Below are 23,072 nucleotides of genomic sequence, written 5' to 3' on the forward strand. Positions count from 1 at the left end.
TTATCTATTTAGTGTTTTTCTCTCCTCACCCCTCCCCTCCCTCATAACCATTAAAGATTGTTTTTTTTTGTGTGTGTATAAACTCTTTCATGATTTTTTGTAGTAGTGGTCTCATATAATATTTGTCCTTTTGTGATTGACTGACTTATTTCATTCAGCATAATGCCCTCCAGGTTCATCCATGCTGTGAGATGCTTCCCATATTCTTCATTGTTCTTTATCATTGCATACTACTCCACTGTGTATATGTACCACAGTTTGTTTATTCATTCATCTGTTGATGGGCATCTAGGTTGTTTCTGTCTTTTTGCTATTGTGAACAATGCTGCAATGAATATGGTTGAGCATATAGCTATTCATGTGATGGCTCTTATTTCTCTAGGATATATTCCTAGGAGTGGAATTGCTGGATCATGTGGTATTTTTATTTCTAGCTTTCTAAGGAAGCACCATATCATTTTCCAAAATGGTTGTACCATTTCACATTCCCACCAGCAGCGCATAAGAGTTCATATCGCCCCACGCCTTTCCAACACTTGTTATTTTCTGTCTTTTTGATTCGTGCCAGTAACGCTGGGGTAAGATGGTATCCCATTGTGGTTTTGATTTGCATTTCTCTAATGGCTAGTCATCTCACACATTTCCTCATGTGCCACCTGCCTGAATGTCTTCTTTGGTGAGGTGTCTGTTCATATCCTTTGTCCATTTTTTATTTGGATTATTTGTCTTTTTGTTGTATTGGTGTTGGATTTTCGTACAGATTTTAGAAATTAAACCTTTGTCGGATTTATCTTAACCAAAAAATTTTTTCCTAGTCTTAAGTTCTCTTTTTACTCTTTTGGTGAAGTCTTTTGATGAGCATAAAAAAATTCTCTTCTTACTCTTTTGGTGAAGTCTTTTGATGAGCATAAGTGATTAATTTTTAGAAGATTCCAGTTATCCAGCTTTCTTCTAGTTTTTGTGTATTGTTAGTTATGATTTTTCCTGTTTAAGCAGTGTATTAGGGCCTCTAGCCTTGACCCTATTTTTTCTTCTATGATCTCTATAGGTTTTGGTTTTATATTTAGGTCTTTGATACATTTTGAATTAGTTTTTATGTGTGGTGTGAGATGCGAATCCTCTTTCATTTTTTTGCAGATGGACTTCTAGTTTTGCCGGCACCATTGGTTATAAAGACTGTCTTTTCTACATTTGAAGGACTTTGGGCCCTCCTAGATGACGTCAGCTCCAGGGGAAGGGTTTCTCTATCGGCTCTGGAAGAATGTCCTTGTCATCAATCTTCCCTTGGTCTGGGGGCATCTCAGTGCAGGAACCTCAGGTCCAAAGGAAGTGCTCTGCCTCCGCCACTGCTTTCTTAGTGCTATGGGGTCCCCCATGTCTCTCTGCTCATTTCTCTCTTTTATATCTCAAAAGAGATAGTTTAAAACAGGATCTAGTATTGTAGATCTTATCAATATAACTGCCACTAATCCACCTTATTACATCACAGTGATAGGATTTACAGCACACAGGGAAATCACATCAGATGATAAAATGGTAGACAATCATACAATCATATAAGAGAATCATGACCTAGCCAAGCTGACAGATATTTCTGAGGGACACAATTCAATCCATGACACTAATAATTTTTTATTTTATATTTGTTGTTGTTGTTAGGTGCCATCGAGTGAGTTTCCACCCATAATGACCCTATGTACAGCAAAAGGAAACACTGTCCGGTCCTGTACCATCCTCACAATGTTGCTGTGCTTGAGCCCAGTCCATCTCATTGAGAGTCTTTCTCTTTTTCACTAACCCTCTACTTTACCAAGGATGATGTCCTTCTCCAGGGACTGATCCCTCCTGATAACATGTCCAAAATATGTGAGATGAAGTCTCGACATTCTTGCGTTTAAGGAGCATTCTGGTTGTCTTTCTTCCAAGACAGATTTGTTCGTTCTTTTGGCAGTCCATATTATATTCAATATTCTTCTCCAACACCACAATTCAAAGGCATGAATTCTTCTTCTGTCTTCCTTATTCATCTCCCAGCTTTTGCATGCATATGAGGCAACTGCAAACACCATGGCTTGGGTCAGGCACACATGAGTCTGCAAGGTGACGTCTTTGCTTTTTAACACTTTAAAGAGGTCTTTCGCAGCAGATTTGTCCAATGCAATGTGCCGTTTGATTTCTTGACTGCTGCTTCTGTAGGTGTTGATTGTGGATCCAAGTAAAATGAAATCCTTGACAACTTCAATCTTTTCTCCATTTATCATGATGTTGCTTATTGGTCCAGTTGTGAGGATTTTTGTTTTCTTTATGTTGAGGTGTAATCCATACTGAAGGCTGTGGTCTTTGATCTTCATCGGTAAGTGCTTCAAGTCCTCTTTGCTTTCAGCAAGCAAGGTTGTGTTATCTGCATATGGAAGGTTGGTAATGAGTCTTCCTCTAATCCTGATGCCCATTCTTCTTCATACAGTCCAGCTTCTCAGATTATTTGCTCAGCATACAGATCGAATAAGTATAGTGAAAGAAACAACCCTGATGTACACCTTTCCTGATTTTAAACCACATAGTATCCTCTCGTTCTGTTTGAACGACTGCCTCTTAGTCTATGGACAGGTTCCTCGTGAGCACAACTAAGTGTTCTGGAATTCCCGTTCTCTGCAATGCTATCCGTAATTTGTTTTGGTCCACACAGTCAAATGCCTTTGCATAGTCAATAAAACACAGGTAAACATCTTTCTGGTATTCTTTGCTTTCAGCCAAGATCCATCTAATATCAGCAATGATATCCCTCGTTCCATGTCCTCTTCTGAATCTGGCTTGAATTTCTGGCAGTTCCCTGTTGATGTATGTTGCAGCTGCTTTTGAATAATCTTCAGCAAAATTTACTTTCATGCGATATTGTTCGATAATTTCCGTATTCGGTTGGACCACCTTTCTTTGGAATAGGCATAAATATGGATCTCTTGTAGTCGGTTGGCCAGGTAGCTGTTTTCCAAGTTTCTTGGCATAGATGAGTGAGCACGTCCAGTGCTGCGCCTGTTTGTTGAAACATCTTACTTCCTGGAGTCTTTTTTTTTTTGCTGATGGCTTCAGTGTAGCTTTGACCTCTTCCTTCAGTATCATCACCTCCTGATCATATGCTACCTTCAAAAAGGGTTGAACGTCGGCCAGTTATTTTTGTTACGGTGACTCTGTGCATTCCTTTCATCTTCTTTGGATGCATCATTTAATATTTTCCCCGTAGAATCCTTCAGTATTGCAACTGGAGACTTGAGTTTTTTCTTCAGTTCTTTCAGTTTGAGAAATGCTGAGCGTGCTTTTCCTTTTTGGTTTTCTTAACTCCAGATCTTTGCACGTGTCATTATAATACTTTGCTTTGTCTTCTTGAGCCACCCTTTGCAATTTTCTGTTCAGCTGTTTTACTTCATCCTTTCTTCATTTATTTTCATTATTTACAGCCAAAAAGAAACAATCTTTGGTGGTTACAAGGGAGGGGAGGGATGTGGAGGGGAAAACACTAAGTAGACAATAGATAAGTGGTAACATTGGTGAAGGTTAAGACAGTACACAATACTGGGGAGGAAGCCAGCACAACTTGAAAAAAAAATTGAAATAAAAAAACCTTTAAAAATGTAATACATGGTTAATATAAAAATTTGGAAAATGCAAAAAGTAGATAGTAGAGGGGAAAAAAAGTTGCCAATAATTCCACTAGCCTATAAAGCTAGTGTGGGCTTTGGGAGTGGTATAGTATGACTCTGGCCCTAAATCAGGCAAATCTGAGTTCAGATCCATTCTTTCCCACTTATTAGCTATGGGCAAGCATTGGGCAGCTTAATTATCTTCTCGGAGCTTCAGTTTTCTCATTGGTGAAGTGAGGATAAAAAAATGATGATTAAATGAGTTAACAATGTAAAGCAATTAACATGATGCTTAGTGTTAGCTTTTTAATCTAGTTCATTTCCTTTCATTCTTTTCATTGTAAGTAGTTTTTGTTTCCACATAGTTGTGATCACACTGTCTATATAATTTTATTTCTGGCTTCTTTTACTTAACATTGTAGCCCAAGAATTTTTTTCAATTTCTCATAAACACACATTTTAATGATTTCATAATATACAATTGAATGGGTATGTCATAATTTAATCATTTCCTTATTCTTGGCTATAGAAATTATTCTCATCTTTCACTGGTACAGATGACCCTGGGTATGAACATTGTTTTTGTTTGTTTGAAATATCACCAGCAGCCCTCTTCTTCAACCACCTGTTACCAACATGGAACTAATTCCTTGAGAAAAATTTTTAGAAAAGGGTTTGTAGAGTCAACTGGTATGAACATTTATTAAGGTGTGTGACCTATTCTTCCAAATTGATCTGCCCACATTTATATTTTGAAGACAGTGCTGAGACTTAGGCTGAGAGTGGTGGGTTTTATTCTACTTTGCAACTGGTGGAGGACATTAAAGAGGACTGCAGAAACTGAGTTGAATCTGAGTTTTTGATTGCTTAGCCTGGCAGCCATTGAAAGGGTGGCTGGGAACAGGGTCAATGTTAGGAGGTTACTATGGTGGTAATAGAAAAGTCATGAAGCTCTGCACCAGGGCATTGGTGCCATAACTATCCAAGAACTTGACCTCCTCCCCAGAGTTACTTGGGTTCCCATCTATAGGAGGAAGAAATCCTGTGGTCATAGTCTTACAATCCATTTTCTTCCTGAGTTGCTCCACATATGTAAACATATGTCTTCGCAGTGCAGCATAAGTAATTTTGTGTTGTTTCTGTCTGTGATTAAAATGACAAGGACCTCATCTTTAGGGATCATAGTATAAAACAGCAAATAAGTATGTGAGCCCTGAGGTTAGCCTGCCTGGATTGTTATTCCAACTACTCCACCAATTAGCTGTGTAATCCTGGGCCTCAGCTTCCCTATCTGGGAAATGGTTCCTACCTCATAAGGTTAAACAAGGTAATGTATGTATTGCACCTAATAGACAGTAAGTGCTGAATAAGTGTTAAGTATTTTTATTATTATTATTATTCTATATCTCCCTTTTTAAAAATTAAGACCTCTGATGGAAAGAAGCTAATTTAATCTCTAGACTCACCACTTTCCTACCATCTAAAACCCAGTGAAGTAGAGGATCAGTGAAAAAGAGGAAGACCTTCAAACAGATGGATTGACACAATGACTGCCACAATGGGCTCAAGCATATCAATGATTGTGAGAATGACAAAGGACTGGGGCAGTGTTTTGTTCTGTTGTACATAGGGTTGCTATGAGTTGGAACTGACTCGATACCACCCGACAACAACAATAAAACCCAGCGAGAGGAACAGTATTAGGGAGCCATACCAGGAAGCCCATGCCTACATTGCTAAGCCACCTTCCCAAAATACGTGCCCACCCTGAAACCACGGGGATGGAGGGAGGAGGTTAGGAAGGCTGCTGTGGTGAATGACTAGCCATCCTAGGACACAGGATGTTCACTGCTGAAACTGGGCCAGTCCCAGCAAACTGGGGTGTTCGTTCACCCTAGCATGGTGGTGGTGGATGACAGAATCTGGTGAAGTTGTCTACGGGCAAGAGAACAAGAATCTGGAGCATTTGGAAAGGGTTTGCTTTTTCTTTAATTTTTGTTCTGCCAACTCACTGGGAAACTCATTTCACCTGGAATGTCAGGCAATGAATTGGCTGCCAGAAATAAGATCCACCTGGGGTCTGGTTTGGTAGGGGAGATAATGAGGGAAGCAGGAAGTATCTTCTACATTTCTAGGGCATGTGTGAAGTTGCCTTGCCTTGGGGTAAATCCTGAGTGGAGCCAACTCTTCCAATCCTGGCTCATTTTCTGCTCTTAAGAAAGCTTCTTTCTTGGCTGGGCAGGAAGAGGATCCAGACAGCCCGAAGTGGACAAGGTTCCCACATCTGCCCAGGTACCTGCTCCTGTGGAGGCCAGAGGATATCTCTGTGTACAATATCCCCAGAGACAGGGGCTAAGGGAGAAGGGAAATGACCAAGCGTAGCCTGCTGGCCAGTGGAGGGGTAGTCAGTAGCCAGTACTTCTTCTTTCAACCCTTTCAAAACATTTTTAGATCGGATTAGCATTTCAACAAACACTTAAAGATTTGCTCTCCTCAGAGAGGCTTAAAGGGCTGAGGAAGAGCCTTCACCTGTTTACTTTTCCTTTATTTGGTAAACCTACTGTTTCTACAACCAGCTTTCTCCTCCCTTCTGGTACTCCTCCTCCTCCCAGCCCCCAAGCTTCTAGTTGGGCTGAAATGGCCACCAGGGCCCTGGCCGTCTGTGTCCTTCTGGGTCAGCTGAACTCTCATTCCCTCCAGGACCACAGCTTTGAGCAGTAGGGCTGAGGCCATTCACTCTGACCCATATGGGCCCTGAAAGTTTGCCTGGAATGGAGAATTTAGTTGAGAATGGCTAACCCTGTATACTCCACCTCTTGAAGGGCAACCAACAGAATTTACTTCTTTCCTTCTGAGGTGGAGAAGGCCAGGAAGATGGGGCAAAGCTGGGCTTAGTTGTATAGGGAATGGAGCTGGCTCTCAGCCCCATCAGGGCTTGTCTTTCTCCCCTTTTTATTTAAACCCTGCTAGGGGTTTCTTTTTTTTTTTTTTAGGGGCCAGGCAGAAACCCTGGTGGCATAGTGGTTAAGTGCTACGGCTGCTAACCAAAGGGTAGGCAGTTCAAATCCACCAGGCACTCCTTGGAAACTCTGTGGGGCAGTTCTACTCTGTCCTGTAGGGTCGCTATGAGTCAGAATCGACTTGAAGGCACTGGGTTTGGTTTTTGGTTTTAGGGGCCAGGCTGGAGCCTTGGTGCCACAGTGTTAAGAGCTCGGCTGCTTACCAAAAGGCCGGCAGTTCAAATCCACGACCTGCTCCTTGGAAACAATTTGGGGCAGTTCTACTCTGTCCTATAGGTTCACTGTGAGTCAGAATCAACTGGACAGCAATGGATTAGGGGCCAGGCTATGTATGTGTGGGGAGGGGTGGGGATGGGCATGGAGGTGTTGTTGGATAGGAAGACAGAGGGTCAAGATGGATTTCAGTGATTTATTCTTTATATACCCATTCCTCACTTATCAACACGTTTAAATTCCAAAGACCAGGTTATTATGTGAAAATTGGCATTATGTAAAAATGGAAGATGATCACATCAGATCACAAAATGAAGGATGACTACATCCTTACATAACTGCCAAACCACTGAGAATTATGGCCAAGCCAAGATGACACATAACCTTAACCATCACAGCCAGGGTTACTCTCACCTCACCTTGGGCATTCATTACTGCTAGATGTACGTTGTGAATGCACAAAATAGTCGGAGAGTAGATTTTTTACTGTTGTTGTAAACTGAAATGTTGGATAATGAAATAGTTGCTAAGTGAGGAGTAAGTGTATTCGTATATGTATTTGTTGTCCAGTGCTGTTGTAACAGAAATACCCCAAGTGGGTGGCATTAAAGAACAAAATTTTATTTTTTAAACTTCAGGAGGCTAAAAGTCCAAATCAGGATCTTGGCCATTTTGATTCCTTCTATGGAATCTCTCCTAGTTTCTGGTGACTACCATCATTCCTTGGCATTCATCTTCTCCCTTTTTGTCTATATTCTGTTCTTTTTATTACTCATAAATGATTGGGTTTAGGACCCACTGTACTTGGGTATGGCCTAGTTAACATAGCAAAGAAAACTCTAGTTCCAAACAGGATCACATCCACAGATACAGGATCCAGGATTTCAGTACATATTTTGTGGGGACACAATTTGATCCATAACAGTACATTAGTTGTATATTTAACAACTATAGGTGAAGGAAGGGTCAAGCCTTGGAAGATTCAGGAATGGCTTCCCAGAGGAAGTGGCAGGTAAACTGAGACCAAGAGACAAGTGGGGGTAGCTAGATTGGTTAATGCAACAAAATATTTGCTGAGTGTCAGATATTGTTCTAGAAGTTAGGGATCTAGCAGAGAAGAAAACAATGAAGATATTACCTTCATGGAGCTTATAGTCCAGTGTAGAGAAACAGATGAACAAAAAGATTGTATGCCGCTAGGTGGTGACTGAGGTGCGCCTGACCCATGCCATGGTATTTTCTCTCAGCTCATGTGCATGTGGAAAGCTGGACAATAAATAAGGAAGACCGAAGAATTGATGCCTTTGAATTATGGTGTTGGTGAAGAATATTGGATATAGCATGGACTGCCAGAAGAATGAACAAATCTGTCTTGGAAGAAGTACAATCAGAATGTTTCTTAGAAGTGAGGATGGCAAGACTTTGTCTCACGTACTTTGGACAGGTTATCAGGAGGTACCATTCCCTAGAGAAGGACATCATACTTGGTGAAGAGGAAACAGGCTTTGTGAGGCTGAACATGAGCACTCGCATGTGGTCTGTAAATTCACTACTGTTTGCTGAGTCATTCTTATATAAGCCCCTGGCTTGTAGCCATTATTGCCCACCACCACTATAACACCTCTGCCCTCCTACTTCAGGGTGTGGAGATCTGCTTTGGTCCTGTAGCCATCCAGGACTTGGCCTCGTATGTAAGTCTCCCTAATAAACCCCTTCGTTGCTACACTGGAGTTTCCTGCCTCTTTCTTAGGTCTCTTGGCACCCTCCATTTTGGGGAGCAAATTTCACGTTACTTGTCCATGCCTGGATACTTGGTGAAGTAGAGGGTCAGCAAAAAATAGGAAGACCCTCAATGAGATGGATTGACACAGTGGCTGCAACAGTGGACTCAAACATAGCAACAATTGTGAGGATGGAGCTGGACCAGGCAGTGTTTTGTTCTGTTGTACACGGGGTCGCTATGAGTTAAAAGTGACTCCACAGCACCTAACAACAACAAGGTGGTGAGAGGGGCTATGAAGAAAAATAAAGCAGTGTGGGATACAGAGCAATGGGGGTGCTGTTAATAGAGACTGTTAGAGATCTCTCTAGGGAGGTGATTTTTGAGCAGAAATCTGGATGGTGTCAGGGAGCCAGACTTGCAAATACCCTTGGGGAAGGTGTTCCCAGTAGAGGGAACAGCAAGTGCACAGGCACTGAAGTGTGTGTTTGAACAACAGCAAGGAGGAGGTAGTGGAGTTTTCAGGGCTATGACCTTTCAGAAGCAGATTGCCAGGTCTTACTTCTGAGGTGTCTTTGGGTGAGTATGAACCACTTTTTGGTTAGTAGTCCAGTGCTTAGCCATTTGCACCACCAAGGGACTCCTTTGTGGGGGAAGAGTGGTAGGAAAAAAGGTCAGGGGTGGGTAAGGTGAGGGTGGGTAAATTTGACCTTATAGGATATGATAAGAAGGGGAGAGAAGGCTGGAAGGAAGGATATTTTGGATCCAGGGTAGGAAAGTGCTTCCCCCATCTGGAGGACTGCATGGGCATAAAGAAGTGTGTACAGATGTGAGTGTGGGGGGTTGGGGTGGTGCAGGTGGAGGGGGCTGTGGCAGAGAAAGAGGAAGAGAGGAGACAGAGGAAGACTAAGAGCCAGATGGGGAGGGGCTGATCTTGCAGGGCCTTTTTCTTCTTTTCAGTCAGGATTTCTCAATCATTTTAATGAGAGCCTTAGTCCTTGCGTAAAAATCAAGCAATAAAAGGAGGAATGTCTCTCAGTTTAACTTGAAGGAGAACTACGGAAGATGGAAAAGAGGGTTGGTGGAAATAAAGTTGGAGCTGGTCTAGTTTGGCTGGTTGCCTTTCCTATAAATATCACCCTCCCAGTCTTGGAAATGCATCAGGAAATGCTGTTGTGAGCTACTGGGGAACATCCTTCCTGTTAAAATGTCCAGGGCTTGGCTGCCTGTGCACATCAGTGTACAAAGTGCTTAGGAGCAGGGGGTGAGAGTGCAGAACCAGAAGTTCTGGATTCTGAGTCCTCTCCTTTTATCCTGGGGGCGGTCTTACTTCCTCTGGGGGCCCAGGCATCTCACTGGCTTGTCTTAGGCTAAGGAGTCTGCAAAAGTCATTGGCCAAGCTTAGGAAAACTAAGCCTTTGTGCCAAGGTGGTATCGGGGGGAGGCGAGATCTTTGCCAGGACTCGTCATCCCTGGTGGTGAACCCTGCTGCCTCCCAGCTGAATATTGCTCCGGAATTTTGGGGAGAGGGGGAGATGGGGCTGAGGGGCCAGTGTAATTCAGCAACATGTGAGTTAAAAAGCAGATGAAAACCCACAGAGTAACCAGACATTCTTCTCTTTGCATGCAAGATCCTGCTGAATGTTGGAAGAGGAAGGAATATTTTCTTGCTTTTTAGACATTACATCCTGTGAGGGGAAGATTTGGAACAGATGGAGACCAGGGGAGCCTCACTGTATTTGCTTGTTTCACCCCCGCCCCCCACAAGAAATGTTTAATTTTTTTCCTCTAGTGAAGTTAACTTAAAAAAAAAAAAGTCCTGTCAAGTGGGAAAGAAAGGTATCAGGAGTCAGGGAGAAAAATCCACAAGGTTCCAGAAGGAATCCTCTTTTCATTGCAAAGGTTACTTCTAGTTCAGCAATGTTAACCAACTACAAGTATCATCTTAAATTTGACCCTAATCCAGTAACAACTGCCTTAATGAAGGAGGAATGAAAGGATCCCCTAACTGATGATGAAGGAGGCTCATGGATTAGTGAAAGAGGAGGGATACTTCTGAAACTTTGGGTGTATAATGTGGGAAAAACAAAATTTGTAATGTCACGTGGGACCGGCTCAAGTGCTTGCGTGGTTTTTACTCCCACTTCTATTCTGTTGATTGGTTATATTAGAGAAGACCATAAAACTGGTGATTTAAAGTGGGCCATAAAAGAAGCCCTGGTGAAAGACAGCACACAATACAGGGGGGAGGTCAGGACAATTGGACTAAACCAAAAGCAAAGAAGTTTCCTGAATATACTGAATGCTTTGAAGGCCAGTGTAGCAGGGGCAGGGGTCTGGGGACCATGGTTTCAGGGGACATCTAAGTCAATTGGCATAATAAAATCTATTAACAAAACATTCTGCATCCCACTTTGAAGAGTGGCGTCTGGGGTCTTAAATGCTAGCAAGCAGCCATCTAAGGTGCATCAATTGGTCTCAACCCACCTGGATCAAAAGAGAGTGAAGAACACCAAGGACACAAGGTGATTACGAGCCCAAGAGACAGAAAGGGCCACATGAACCAGCGACTACATCATCCTGAGACCAGAAGAACTAGATGATGCCCGGCTACAGCCGATGACAGCCCTGACAGGGAACACAACAGAGAACCCCTGAGGGAGCAAGAGAGCAGTGGGATGCAGACCCCAAATTCTCATAAGACCAGACATAATGGTCTGACTGAGACTGGAAGGACCCCGATGGTCATGGCCCCCAGACCTTCTGTTGGCCCAGGACAGGAACCATTCCCAAAGCCAACTCTTCAGACATGGATTGGACTGGACAATGGGTTGGAGAGGGATGCTGGTGAGGAGTGAGCTTCTTGGATCAGGTGGACACTTGAGACTATGTTAGCATCTCCTGCCTAGGGGGGGAGGCGAGAGGGTGGAGGGGGTCAGAAGCTGGCGAAAAGGACACGAAAAGAGAGAGTGGAGAGAGAGAGCAGGCTGTCTCATTAAGGGGAGAGTAATTGGGAGTGTGTAGCAAGGTGTATATGGATTTTTGTGTGAGAGACTGACTTGGTTTGTAAACTTTCACTTAAGGCACAATAAAGATTATTTAAAAAAAAAAAAAAAAGGAGCCCTGGTGGTGGAATGGTTAAGTGCTGGGTTAGAAAAATGGAGGTTCGAACCCACCCAGGGCTCTGCCAAGAAAAAGACTTGGTGATTTGCTCCTGTAAAGATTACAGCCTAGAAAACCCTATGGGGAAGTTCTGCTGTGTCACATTGGGTCACTATGAGTCAAAATCAACATGATGGCACCGAACAACAACCACGTGGGCTGTGATATACTTGATGGGTTGCAGTAGTGTCCCTGGTGGAGGGATGCCCTAGCAGAACAACTGGACAGCTGGTATGGTGTTAGGTCCAAATTACAGCCTGCTCCTTTTGCTGACTAGTGTCCAGAGCATGATTCTCTTTCTCCTGAACCTGAAGGGGGCTCTGCCAGTGGAGCCGATGGCAGTAATTAAACAGGGTGGGTCAGCCTAACTGCCCATTGTTGTTTGATCTGTTCTCCAAAGAGAACTTAGATTGATTTGATTTGAAGAGGAAAGGATGGGAGGAAAAGAGCAGCTTCTTCTGTTTTCCTTTTATCTGTCTTTCGTTTGTGGCTTGTTGGCCCGGTGTTGGGATTTTTATCTTTTTCATCAGGAGGAGATTATCAGCTCTGGTCTGGCAAGGGAGACAGATACCAGAATCTCTGGCCCGTATGGGTCATGCTGCCTGGCTTGGGCACACAGTTTCTGAGGGGCATCTTTGGAGTCCATAGGGCAAGCTGACTAGGGAGAGAGAAGAGAAAGTACTATGTGGCCACATGCTCAGAGCTTCCACTTGATATGCGGGCCTCTATTAGGGGAACAATATCAAACAAACTGTCCTCCTTGTCCCATGGGATACATGCTTCTTCAGGAAAGATATAGTCTAAAAATGATTTGACAAGAGAGTAAGGGTATACATGCCTAGCTAGGATGGAGTCTCCCAGTTTGACCCATTGCTCTTAACTTCTAGAACCAGACATTATACTACATGCAGAGTTAGGAGGGTGCTAGGTCCTCCTCCCGCCTATTAAAGATCCCCATAGGCATGTATCTGGCTGTTGGAAAAGATGCTGGAAAAGCAGCAGACAATGCTTGAGTACTGTGATGTACTGGGCACTGCAGTTAAGGGGACACATCAGGAAGTAAAATATAGGTCCTTCTCCCACAGAGCCCACACATTGGTGGGGGGTCAGGCAAGCATGCAAGTGACAGACACAATTAGTTAATCCAGCAAATATTAACTGAGTGCCCACAATCTGGTAGACTCAGAGGACACAGTGGAGACATAGTCCTCACCTTCCTAGAACTACAGTCTGTTGGGGGTAGAGACTAGGAAAGAGGCTCTTGAGACACGCACTGTGAAAAGTGCTACAGTGGAGAGCATAAAAGGCGTGGTGGGCCCTTAGTGCAGGCTGGGGGATTGGGAACACTTTCCCAGAGGAAGTGTTGTTTAAACTAATACATGAATAAGGAAAGCTAACATTTATTGAGTGTTTACACTTAGTCGGTCTGGTACAGTCCTTTGGTCCTGGCATAATTTTTATTTGTATCCTCTTTCACTCTGAAAAGTGCCCGGTTTGGATGGTGAGTGGTATGTGCCGAGCACTGCTCCAAAGCTGCATCATTACAACAGAGCTGGCTTAGTAAGCACTCAGAAATGGGGCTATTTGCTAGTCACATGAATTACCTCATGTAACCCCTGTGACAACCCTATGAGGTGGGTATTTTATTAGTTAGGAATGCTTTTGGTTGCAAGTAAGGGAAACCTCACCTAACAGTGGCTTTAATCAGAATGCTATTTATTAGTGACTAAACAAGAAGTCTGGGGTTGGTGTTCCTAAGGTTGGCAGTAGCTCATCAATGACATCAAGGACTCAGGCTCTTCCTCCCTTTCTGATCCACTATTAGAGCTGGCCACATAATTTGTGGGGCCCAGTGCAAAATGAAAATGTGGGACCTCTTGTTCAAAAAAACAAGAAAAAAGTGACATTAAACAGAAAGCTTTTTCATTTCTTTTGCAGTCTCTTTCTTGTCATGTGTTTTGTTATTTGCTACTTAATGTTGTCCTTTGTTTTGTTGGTAAGTAAAGAAAAATTAAAATTTTTAATTATTAGCATGAATTTTACCACTTACCTTTATGCCGATTTTAAATGTGCATACAAGTGCGTTTAACTTTGTATGCAAAATACGAAATTATACAGTTATAGTCAAATTAGTTAATATTCAAATCATTTTTAATAAGCTATTTTTCTTCTAAAATACTCAAATTTATCTATTAAAAGGCAAAAATACCAATTATAATTAATGTTAAAATTTTAATTAAAATTATTTAAAAGCTGAAAATTTATTTCATATTTTGAAAATTAACACTTACTTTTGTTTTCATAAAAACCTTTAATATCTACAGTTCCAGTGCCTAATATCCATTTAATTTCCAGAAGGACAATTGGTATTGCTTTCATGCATGTAACATTTTATATATATTTATCGTGTGTATGCAATCTGGTATACTATTACAAAACGTTCTTCAGCCACCACGTGTAGCTGGTGCTAATATAGCACTAATCTGTGAGTACCTCTGGAACCAGGAATTAGAACAGTGGGCACTAGTGGGTTTCTGTGCTTCATTTATGCTTAAAAGAAGGATTTGACAAGTTAGTCGTTTCTCTTACTGAGGTGCTCCCACCCTTACTCTGCAGCAGTGTCTATCCTTGATTCCCTCAGTGGCACAACCACAAAGCTTCTAATCTAGACAGAGTTACCTTTTGTTTTGAGGACATAGGGCAACAGGGTTGAAGTGTTTTTCTGGGGCCTGAATCAGGTTGGTCATGAAGTAGATGTTGAGGCTTATGGGCCATGCTGTGTGACTCAGTGGCAGAGGTGCTCATGTGTTCTTTAACTTCTAGGTGTGTGTTTGTGATAGGCAAGACCCTCTAAAGCACAGGGCCCTGTCTTACCTGGATCTAAGGACAGTCCTGTGTTTTCCAGAAGCCCCCAGTAGACTCCCTCTTACATTTCATTCATCAGAATTAATTACTGGCAAAAAAAATGGGTTGCCATAACTTATTTATACCAATCACGATTTATTCCTTCTGAATAAAATTGGGATTCTGTTAATGAGGAAGAAGGGAAAAATGGCTAGGTAGTCAGCCAATTACATCACCACGATTATTATTCTCATTTTACTAAAAGAGAAACTGAAACTTAGAAAGGTTAAAGTCACATACCCAGTAAGTACTGCAACTGTGATTTGAACCCAGGAAGCCTGGCTGTGGAATATTAACCATTTTACCTACTATTTCCCATGGCTGCTGAATAGGAGTTAGCCACAGTGGGGGGTGAGGAGGTAAAGAGGAAACAGCATGTGCAGAGGCCTGGAGGGAGGCAAGAGAGCACGGTCTAGCTGAGGACTGAAGATATTGAGTGAATCTTGAGTATATCATGTGATAGGGTCATTGGGAGATGAGGCTGCAGAGGGTATGCTGGGTCTTACCAGCCATGGGTAGAAGGAGTCACTGGGGTTGCTGGGTGGAGACAGAAGGTGGCAAGACTGGAAACAGGCACGGGCTAGAAAGTTGTTAGAAGATGCTAGCAGCAGAGAGAGAGTGGTAGCCTGAACCAGGGGAGGGAGAAGGAAATGAATGCAATCAAGAGATAACTAGGGAGCAGAACTGGTAAGATTTGGTGATATGAAGATGAAGAAGGAAGAATCAAGGATGACACTTGAGTTTATGGTTGGGAAATGGTTTGGTGAATGTCCCATTAAGAGACAGAAAACAGAGGAGGAGGCGTGGAGGTGAAGCTGGGGGAATTGAGTCCACCGTTTTTTTTTTCTTTGAGTTTGCTTTGGACATGTTGAGTTCAAGGTGGTAGAGGCATACAGTAGAGCTGTGCCGCCTAGGCATGAGAGTCTGAAACTTAGGAGAAAAGTCTACACTGCAGGGAGATGTGGACTTCTTCAACTTGTAGAGCCTCTGGGTTGCAGTGCAGGTGAGCGTGTAATATGTGAAAAAAGAGTCTAGGACAGAACCTCAGAACCCCAGCATGTAAGGAAAAGGGGCCCACAGAGGAAGCTGAGGAGGAGCTGCCTCAAATAGGAGAAACCAAGGGATTTTAGTGTCACTCAAGCCAAGGAAAGAGAGTGTTTAGAAGGGAAAGATAAGGGCTGAGAAATGAGTACCAAGAAGGTAATTGATGATTGTATCAGGAGCGTGTCACGGAGTGCTGGGGGTGACAGCCAGATAGCAGTGGATTGATAAAATATGAGGAGGTGGGAAAGGAGAGGGAAGATGGAGAACTCATTCAAAATATTTGAATGCGAAGGGAAGAGTAATGGTAGCTTCAGTGGTATGTGAGAGTCCTGGGAAAATTTTTTTTAAAAAAACAAGGAAGACCTGAGTATGATTAATTGGGAACGAGATGTGGCTGGTAGACCAAAAGTTGAAAATACAGAGACAATACTACAAAGACCTGAGAAGGCAGGAGTGGGTGGGATCCTGGGCTCAGATGGAGGGGGCCTCTGCCTGAGGGAGGGGTATGGCTTTCATTGGAACAGTACGAAAAGGGCAAGGATGGTGGTGGGTCAAATGTTTGGAAAGACAGAGAAATTTGAATTGTATAGACAAGAGAGCTTCATGGCCTTTGACCACAGCAGTCACATAGGGCCCCACACTCAGTTTAATGCTCTGTTGTTGCCATCTTGAAATTCTTAATAATTTTCTAAAAAGGGGCCTCTCATTTTAATTTTTTCAGTATAAGTATTTCCCATGTAATATTTGGGGCATACTTATATTTAAAAAGAAGAATTGGAACCCTGGTGGCGCCGTGGTTAAGAACTTTGATGCTAACCAAAAAAGGTCAGCAGTTCGAATCCACCAGCTGCTGCTTGGAAACCTAATGGGGCAAGTTCTACTCTGCCCTATAGGGTTGCTATGAGTTGAAATCCACTCGACGTCAGCGGGTTGGGTTTTTTTGGTATATTAAAAAGTGATTCGTTATTTATCTGAAATTCACATTTAACTAGATTTCCTGTATTTTATCTGGCAACTCTAATTGGGCCCCACAACTTATGTAGCTAGTCCTAATGGGGATACATACGAGGAGGATTGCAAAGTGTTGTCATGGGTTTCCAAGGAGGACAGAGACTGTGGATGTGTGGTGGCTCAGACTTTGAGGCTGTAAAATTGTCTCCAGCAGAGCTCAGCCACCTGAAAGTCAGTGCAGGTAAGGCAGGTGGTTCTGGATATCCAGGTTAGACAACTTCCATCTCACCTGGGTAAAACCCAAGACCTTACCATAGTTTATAAGGCCGTGTATGACCTGGTCCCTGCCTTTTCCCTGCTCATCTCCTACCCTCTCCTGCCCTTGCTCAGCTCATTGCAGCTCTCTGGTCCTCTTGGTGTTCCTCAAACACTCCATGCTTTTAGGCCTCGAGACCTCTGTATGCACAGCACCCTTTGCCTGAAATATTCTTTAGAGACCCACAAGGCCTGTGCCCCTTACTCCTTCTGGGTCTCTGAGAGGCTTTCCTTGACGACTTCATTACAAAAAGCACCACCCCCTCCATTATTTATCCTGCTCTATTTTTCTTCATGTCATTTCTCACCTCCTGGCATATTTATTTATTTTCTGCCTCCTCCCATTAAAATCAAAGTTCCATGAAAATCAGCACTTGGTCTCACTCTCCGAGCAGTGACTGGAGCACACAGAGGAAACTTAGGTATTTGATATATGAAGTGGTACATGTAGATGCCTTATAAATATTCTAGATCAAGCTTTTACAGGTTGTATTAGTTCCCCAGGGCTGCAGTAACAGAGTACCACAACCTGGGGACTTAAAACAACAAAAATTTATTCTCTTCAGGGTTCTAGAGACTAGAAGTTCAAAATCAAGGTGTTGGCAGGGCAATGGTCTCTCTGAAGGATCTAGCGGAGGAATCCTTCTTTGGCTTTTCCAGCTTTTAGTGACCCCAGCTGTTCCTTGGCTTGTGGCTACATGACTGCGATCTCCTCTTCTGTCTTCCCATGGTCTTTCCCTATGTCTCTGCACATGCGTGCATGTGTGTGTGTGTCTGTCTCTCTGTGTGTCTGTGTCCAAATCTTTCTCTCCTTTCTCTTGTAAAGACATTGGATTTAGGGCCCACACTAATCTAGTATGACCTCATCTTAACTTGATTACATCTTATTTCCAAATAAGGTCACATTCACAGGTACCAGGAGTTAGGACTTGAACTTAACTTTTTCGGAGGACACAATACAACCTAGTAGGTAGGTGCATTTTAAAAATTTTGATACTTGCATCAAAGATGCTCAGCGATAAAAGTCATGACTACTGATGTGTGCAACCAAATGGATGAATCTCAGATGCATTACGCTAAATGAAAGGAGCCAGGTCAAAAGGCTACATACTGAATGATTTCATTTATACAATAGTCTGGGAAAGGCACAGCTATAGGGACCAAAAACTGATCAGTGGTGGCTAGGGGCTAGAAATGGGGGAGGGGTTGACTACAAAGTGGCACAAAGGAATTTTGGGGGGAGGAATGTGTTCTATACGTTGACCGTAGTGCCAGTTATGCAACTGTGTGCATTTGCTAAAATTCATAGGAATCTACTAAAAAGGGTGAACTTTGTATGGAAATTATTCCTCAATAAACCTGACTGAAAAAAATTCCATTCCATCTAGATTTTTGTAGTAGTACTTGGCATTTCTTGTGAATGTTGGAAACCCTGGTGGTGGTGTGGTTAAATGCTACGGCTGCTAACCAAAAGGTCAGCAGTTCAAATCCACCAGGCACTCCTGGGAAACTCTATGGGGCAGTTCTACCCTGTCCAAAAGGCGCTATGAGTTGGAATTGATGACAAAGGGTTTTGTGAATGTTAGCTGATTTTTTTTTTTAATTAATTGACAGATTTTTGACATTGTTCATCATGTTGTGTAGCCATCACCACTATTCGTTTACAAATTATTCCACCACCATTAACAGAAACTTTATTTAGCTGATAGTTTGCTTTGCATGACAAAGCAGCTCCAGCCTGATGGTGTCATTCATGCTTACTGCAAACATTGCATACCTCTGCCAAAAACCCATTGTCCTTAAAGTGGGAGGGGTTTGTTTAGGTGGAAATCTGTCGTTGGTTTCCTTTCCAGCATCCCCCACTCCTTCTGGGAAGAGGACATCTTCTTCCCGTGTAGATGGGCCGCATACAACTTCCCTGAGTCCATAGGAGTGGACGGGGATCCAAGCCAGTGAGTCCTTCCTGACGCTTTTCTGGCAGAGCATCTGGGGGAAGATGTTTTATTTTTGCTGAAATTTGTAGGATGTGAGTGTGAGATTCTAGGTGACTATCTTGCTCACTAAATGGAGGACAAACAAGCAGGATCCTGATGTTGGATCCCTGGCTTTAGCCATGCCTGAAGTTCTATGTGGAAACACTGGTTAAGTGCTAGGGCTGCTAACCAAAAGGTCGGCAGTTCGAATCCACCAGGCGCTCTTTGGAAACTCTACGAGGCAATAGGGTCACTATAAGTTGGAATTGACAGCAGTGGGTTTGGTTTTTTTTTTTTTTTGATGTTCTATCTGCACCTTGGATGCCCCATTGACATAAGCTAATGAATCCCATTGTCCTTCACTTAAGCCAGGTTGATGTTTGTTTTTATGACTCAGACCTGAATGAGTTCTGACTCATAGGATTTTGGTTGGAAATTTAGAGCTTTTTAACCTGAGGTGATAGAATAGTAGAAGGTCAGATAGCTAAGAGAATTAGTGAGTTGTAAGAGGAGTTTCTTCTAATATCCCTGAATCTTTTCATTATTGGAGTGGGAGCAGGGGTAGAGGGTTGAGATGGGGATGAATGAGGGACACTGAAATGTGAACAGAGAGGCATGTCCCTGGCCAAATGGGGCTGGGGATCCCAGGGTCCCTGATCCCCTTCCTTCCCTGCTAAGGGTGCCTGGAAACAGCTGAGGAGAGCTTGGAGTCAGCAGGCTGCCAGGTTGGAGAGAGCTCTGTACTACAAACTTGCCCTGGTTCTGTGTGTGACTGGAGTCACTCTCTCAACTTCCTGAGCCTCATTTTCCCTTTCATACAATAATGGTGCCAGCAGCCGCCTGCCTACCTCAGGGGCTTGTGAGAGAGGCTCACAGGAACTGATGAATCTGAAACCATTGTGAAAACCGTCAGCACTCAATAGCTATGAGGTGGTGGCGTAGGGTAAAAAACATCACAAAGTTTAGTAAAGCAAAAAGGAAGTTTTATTCGACATACATCCAAAAAGGCAAAAGTGGGAAGTGGACAAGCACGCTGCCAGAGCCATGTCTGCCCAGGTCCAAGGAAATATTACAGAATAAGCAAAAGTGGGAAAACAGACAGGCATGCTGCCACAGCCATGCCTTTCCGAGTCCAAGGAAATTACAGAATAGACAAGGACGGAAAAACAGACAAGCATGCTGCTGGAGTCCTGTCTGCTGAGGGACAGAATCATCAGTACATTACAAATGGGCAAAACCATTGAAAGCTTCGCATTTTCACAGATTGGCTAGAAACTGTGATCCTACATTTTGAATTGCCTTTTTTAACAAACTTTGATACAGGTTTCAGTAATGACAATCAGGAGAGTCTTCATTGGTCCAACAAATCTCCTGTTCACTAAATGCTAATAGAAAAAGATAAGAGTGGAATAGTCTTTGGTGTTATGTTTGATTGGCTTATGTGAAAAGTTCCCTAAAAGATATTTTCCAAGATTATCCTATCTATTGTTTTTATACCTAGGGCCCAGTTGATGTGTCCTTCCTTGTGTGAGTCCTGTGAGCCCAGCTCCAGCTGGGTTACATTCTCTATGCTCAAGGACAGGGAATAATGACTCCAATACTATTTTCTAAACCAGTGGCTCATCACATTCATTTGCCTGAACGTGAAGGTCTGAACTAGACAAGGGCTGGAAAGATCTCCATGAGGCTGTCATGGGGCTTAGGCTGTGATCTGACCTTTTCATGAATTGCAGACTGCAAGTCTTTTTAGGTAAAAGGAGGGCAAGAGGAAGCATGAAACAAGGCCCATGGACTGGAAATTCCTTATGGGTCAGGGATGTGGGTGTGGAAGGTGTTTTCTAAAGGGTTGGTTGGGCTGGGCCTCAGCCTGGGGATGGTCTCTGGCCTGGGGCAAATTTCTGATTGGAGTTGTTCATACCGTTTACATATTGGAAAGAAGAAAAGATACTTTCTTTTTTTTCTTTATCTCTTTAAAAAATTATGACTTTTTCTGAATACAAAAGAAACACTAAGAATTTTGAAACTATAGAACAGTATACAGAAGGAAATAAAAACCACCAATGATCCTCCTCCCAGAGAGAGTACTGATAGCATTTTTGTGTATTTCCTTCAGCATGCCTGTGTGTATATATGAGAGATGGCTTATAAGTAACATCTGATCCTATTGTATGTGTAGCTTTAGAATCGGCTTTTCACTTAATATATAATATAAACATTTTCCTATATCTTTATATTTTTTTGCAGCATGATTTTCAGGTGTTATAGTCTACCATATGGAAACACTAGTGGTGTAGTGACTAAGTGCTACAGCTGCTAACCAAAAGGTCAGCAGTTCGAATCCACAAGGTGCTCTTTGGAAACCCTGTGGGGCACTTCTACCCTGTCCTGTAGGGTCACTATGAGTTGGAATCGACTCCACGGCAACGGGTTATTCTATCATATAGATGTACCTCTTTTATTGGTTGGAAGACTATTCTTAATTTTTTAGGATTATAGAATAATATTGTTAAATCCTTATAGCTATATATTTGCTATTTTATTTAAAGAAAAAGGATAAATTTGTCTTAAAACTAGTAGAGATTGACATAGGACAGAACATAAAAGTCTGTTGTTGTGCACACGCTTGAATAATCTTGTGGCACAAAACTGTACAAGTGGAATTACTACTAGGTCAAGTGGGATGCCCATTTAAGAAATTTGTATTCATATGCCCACATTGCCCCTAGAGAAGTGGGAAAACGGATAAGCCCCTAGGGAAGCTGTGCCAAATTCCCTTTCTACTAGCAGCACATAAGGGTTTGAATTCTCTGAGCCTTGGCCCTTGCTGGGTATTATTAAATTTTGAGCACCTTGCCAACTGGAAAAATTATTCCATTTTTATTTGAATATGTTCTTTTTCTGATTACCAGTAAGGATGAACACTTTTTCCTGTGATAATAGTTATTTGTATATTTTTGTGAATTGCTTTATATAACTTTTATTCTTTCTTACTGATGTGTAAGGACTCTGTTCATAGTAAAAGTATTAGCCTTTTGTGGGACCAATGCATTTTTAAAATATATTTTTAATAGTATGATGAAATATTTTAATAAGGAACTGTTTATTGAGGTCAAGGCCATAGGCTTGATTGGGGGCGATCTAATGCACATAAACCCCTCCACATAAATCCAGAAACAAACAAATCAGTCTTAGAAGACATACAACCAGAATGCTCCTTAGAAGCTAGGATGGGCTTTGGCTCGCTTACTTTGGATATGCCATCAGTAAAGACCAATGGCTAGAAAAGAACATCATGGTTGGTAAAGCTGAGGGGTCAATGAAAATGAGGAATAACCTCAGTGGTATTGACTGACACAATAGCTGAAGCAATGAACTCAAACATACCAGAATGGGGCAACGTTTCTTTCCGTTATACAGTAGGTTGCTTTCAGCTGGAGCCGACTCAGGCCAACTAACAACAACAACAGTATTAAAATGTCTTAGAGTTCAGCCAGGACATTACCTTTTGTTTTATAGATGAGTTATCTAGAGCCTAGAGGTGTCATTCCCCCAGCCCCACTGGGCTGGTTGAAGGCAGAGCCATGATTGAACCTGGGCCCCACACAGTTCAAAAACCCAACCCATTGCTGGTCGAGTTGATTCTGACTCATAGCGACCCTGTGGGACAGAGTAGAACTGCCTCACAGAGTTTCCAAGGAGCGCCTGGTGGATCTGAGCTGCTGACCGTTTGGTTAGCAGCCTAACACTTAACTATTGCACCCTCAGAGCTCCACACAGCTCAGAGGCACCACTTTTCATTGTGTGAGACTTCTCTCCCTTCTCCCAGGTTCCCAAACACTCCCTGTCATTTGGTGCCTGGATGATGAGTGTTTTTATTCCAGCCACTCGACTAGAAAGCAAAATCTGCTTTAAAGCTGTGTTACAGGTTTTTCCAGAATCTCCAGTTTTGCAGAATCCACCTGCTCCCCTTGCCCCCAGCAATTACTGTTTGAACTTCCCAATCTGCAGCTTCCTTTGTACCTTGTAGTCCCTAGATCCAAAGGGACCTGCTGTCAGGGGGTTTGGTGCCTGGGGTAGGGGCAGGGTTGAATCCTTCCCCTGACCTTGGGGCCAGCTTCTTCAAGAGAGCTTCCTT

The 23,072-nt window shown here is 42.7% G+C and overlaps 1 long non-coding RNA gene across 2 annotated transcripts in view; it reads left to right on the forward strand.

The window, feature by feature from the left end:
- LOC126070110 (uncharacterized) overlaps positions 1–23,072 on the forward strand; it is a 158,659-nt gene that overhangs the window by 39,930 nt on the left and 95,657 nt on the right. The window contains exon 4 of one of the 2 annotated variants that reach the window (XR_007516126.1): positions 8,116–9,173. The exons of the other annotated variant lie outside the window; for it this stretch is intronic. This is a non-coding gene — a long non-coding RNA (uncharacterized LOC126070110). Of the gene's footprint in view, positions 1–8,115; positions 9,174–23,072 lie in introns of those variants that run through there. 2 annotated transcript variants of the gene reach the window in all.

The sequence above is a fragment of the Elephas maximus genome, chromosome 2 (genome assembly GCF_024166365.1).
Source record: "Elephas maximus indicus isolate mEleMax1 chromosome 2, mEleMax1 primary haplotype, whole genome shotgun sequence".
Classification (NCBI taxonomy): domain Eukaryota; kingdom Metazoa; phylum Chordata; class Mammalia; order Proboscidea; family Elephantidae; genus Elephas; species Elephas maximus.